We start from the raw sequence: 3,418 nt of genomic DNA on the forward strand, positions 1-3,418 counted from the left end.
TCCTTCCTTCCTTCCTTCCTTCCTTCCTTCCTTCCTTCCTTCCTTCCGCCCTCTCCTCCCCTCCGGGTGCACCAAGAAATGTTTACAAGGCTCAGAGCATTTAGTAGGGTGGGAAGAAGGCCTTTCTGTCCTTGATGATTATCTTGGAAAGCACTGAGGTAAGTTAAGAAAGCAATTCTAATGAATGTGATATTCTCCAAGGAAATAGACACAAACTAGAGTGCTGCCAGCAAAGCCACTCACCTCAGCTCTCATTGTTGCCTGCTGGGTTGAGAGGAGTACTGTTAACATGTGAAGTCTTAAGCATATTTTAAGAAGCTCTAATAATACTGCCTAAATAAATCCTCATTTTCTTATGGATTTATGAAATGGTTTGTCTTCCCCATTAGCCATGTATGTTGCATTATTGTATGCAGTAAATTTACTTCCCCATGAGCATAACAAGGAAACCTGGCCCCAGGTCTGAGGTCTATGCTCCCCTGTATCAAACAGAATAGCAGGTTGTGTTTCCTTGGTATTGGCCAAGGGCTAGACTTAGGTGGGATTGTGAGATGCTTCAGGGAGAAAAATCACATTTTCTCCAAAAATATACTCAACTATTCCATGTCTTGTTACCATGAAATATATTCTTCATCATAGCAGATGCCACAACTTTGTAGCAGAGCAGCTAGCACAGCAACTTCTGCAAATCCGCTCCGGGTTTTCTTTGCATCTTCTTGCAATTCTCATTCATGATGGTCCTTTTAGATTTTTTGAAATCCTTATATATTAAGTTGTTCCTAGCGCTTTTCCTCTGCATGCTAAATCTCTCGCAGACTTTTGTGTTTCTTGCAAAACAGTCCCTGCTTTTACTGATTTGCTGTCTTTTAAATTATATGGAAAGAATGCTGTAAAGGAAGGTGAATCCTTCATCTTCAAGTACTTCTATGTTTTAACTCTTTTGCACCTGTCTAGTCCTACATCCAGCATCATTAGCTAAAAGCAATCTCAGAGGGACTCCTTCCAGCTGCCAAGGAGATTCCTCACCAGTCTCCTGAACCTCCTTTTTGAAGCCCAAGCTCTCCAGTGGGCAAGGATCTCCCCCGGCTTCACATCACCTGAATTCAGACAAACCTCCCAAAACAAGTCTTTGCCAACAAAAGCAGTATTTTCCAGGCAGGATTTAGGTGCTGCAGAAAGGTGAGTTCAGGATACCCTGGGGTTGAATAAAGGACTTTGGCCTGCCTCTTGGGGAAGCCCTTTTCCTAAGACATGGGCTGGTACAGTACATTCAGAAGGAGGTACCTACTTCCTATTTGTTTTCTATGGGACTGGCAGTTCCTCCAACTATTTCTGCAAAGGGCTGCCCAAACTCACGTCTTCTCAAGATTTGATCTAAATATATTGTTTACCAACAATAAGTAAACTAAGCCCAGATCTTCATTCTTCTTCTCCCCATCTTGGGAAGCATAAGCTCTGTACTATTTTCGCTCTGTACTGTTTTCCCTCTTCCTCTGCCATTTTGTCAGAACTGGGCAGAGACATGTGACTTGAAGAATGCTTTTTTCAGTGATGCTCTCACTGAGGTAAAAATTTAGTTCTAAATAACACAACCAGAGCTAATGCAAATAATGAAGTATATTCCAGTCTTGTTCCTTTGGTAGACTCCTGCATCAGTGTTTTTCAGTAACAAGAATCATGAAGCGAAAAAAACTTGGGATCAAACAACAAATAAGTAATACGTTATTTATTGCTCTCTACAGATACAAGCTGAAATCTGAAAAGAAGGATTTGGTATCAGAATGTATATTTATTTTTGATGGAAGGACTAGCTTTGGAAAGAGTCAGCTGTATATTCCTTGTTTTCTGCTTAAGAAAAACGTCATATGATTGCACAAGGGCAGGTATTCCTTTTGTTTCGTTGTAATGGGCTCTCGTTCAGTGCACTTACCTGTAGTCAGGATGAGCACAAAGGAGACACTCCAGCTGTAAGCTGTACCCAGACCTGTAGCAACCTGATGTGCCTGGGACACACAATGCCCATACACTTTAACAGTGGGATAAAAAAGTCATTTGGGACTTAGCACTTCTCTAACATCGAGAAAGGATACACTGTGTGGGTGAGGGAAGTCTTGTCTAAGGGCTGATGAGCATTCCCTCCCGGTAAGGATCTTACCCTGTGACTCTGAGCAGTTAGGTACCAGGAAGGTGGAAACCATTCAGGCCATCTTCTTACATATGAGGAAGGAAAAAGGACCAAAAGCCACTTCTGAATATGTCCTTTCCAAGATAATTATAGTCACCCTCTGTTGAGGGAGAAGGCAGCTGCAACATAATCTGTCCATTAGGCACTGCTACCTTGAAGAATGCAAGGTGGATCTCGAGCAGTGAAAAGGTATCCAGGGAAGGACTGGGCATACCATTTAAGTATCTGGATGGCTGACAGCTTATTCATTATTGCTAGGAGAGGCGAGTTGTGAAGGACATAGAGCTCATAGGGCTGGCTATAGTGCCCAGAGCAGCTACTGCAGAAAGACACCACTGTTTCCAGGTGAGGCCAAACTTACCCGCTGCTCACTGATCACGGAGTAAGGAAGTGCTGAAAACAAGACTCCCAACTTGACCTCCATAAGCATTCTAATTCACTGCTATCAACCTGTGTGCACTTGGGGCCATTGGCAGCACTGAGGAGAATAATCCATTGAACCTCGAGGTAAGGCTGTCCTGATTTTTCATTGCTTAGCTAGCTGCTATGGTTGACTTCAGCAGATATCATTTAGTGGTGTTTAATGGAACATATGCAATTGTAGCTTGACAGAAGTTTTGTGCTCAAAATGATACTGTTTATTCTTTTGTCTCAGGTTGGTAGATGTGAACATTTTTGTGTCATGGTCCAACCCAGCTGCCTGTTGCCCTACATGTTGTGCAAACAAATACCTTGGGTAATATAAAACCAGACATTAAAATAATGAATGAGTACTGAATGGAGAAAACCGTGTGACTTTTTCAATCCTTTTTTGTCCCTACTCAGAACAAAGCTGTATTTTAAGATTGCAAGACTTTCCATGAAAATGATTTCATTTTTCCCTGTGTTCTCCTCCAGACATCCTAGAGATATTTCAATTTTCCTTAGTTATTTAGTGTCAGATTGCAATTTGCAGTTGGTGCAAAAATAAAAAATCAGAAGAGTAATATCAGTAATTGTTTTTCAGCGTGCTGTGTTAACATTCCAGCTGCTCCCTTTGTGCAGCTCGGTAGTAAATAATGGGATGTTTGGATGAAGATCTGCATGTATGAAAACTATTAGTTGCTGATGCAAATGGTGCAAAGAATTTAGACTTAGTTGGAAAGGCCATAAAAATCGTTTATTATGTACTTTCAGCTTCATACCTCTCCATCAGGAGTCCGTGATAAATGCAACATACTGAATTGTTTTCCC

The 3,418-nt window shown here is 41.5% G+C and overlaps 1 long non-coding RNA gene across 1 annotated transcript; it reads left to right on the forward strand.

Moving 5' to 3' along the window:
* Positions 1–866: 866 nt before the first annotated feature.
* Positions 867–3,007, forward strand: LOC122193054. The gene is made up of 3 exons (XR_006182780.1): positions 867–1,883; positions 2,531–2,692; positions 2,841–3,007. It is a non-coding gene; the product is annotated as an uncharacterized LOC122193054 (long non-coding RNA).
* The last annotated feature ends 411 nt before the right edge of the window (positions 3,008–3,418 follow it).

Source organism: Lagopus leucura, unplaced genomic scaffold (genome assembly GCF_019238085.1).
Source record: "Lagopus leucura isolate 7727_CA_CO unplaced genomic scaffold, USGS_WTPT01 Super-Scaffold_73, whole genome shotgun sequence".
Classification (NCBI taxonomy): Eukaryota; Metazoa; Chordata; class Aves; order Galliformes; family Phasianidae; genus Lagopus; species Lagopus leucura.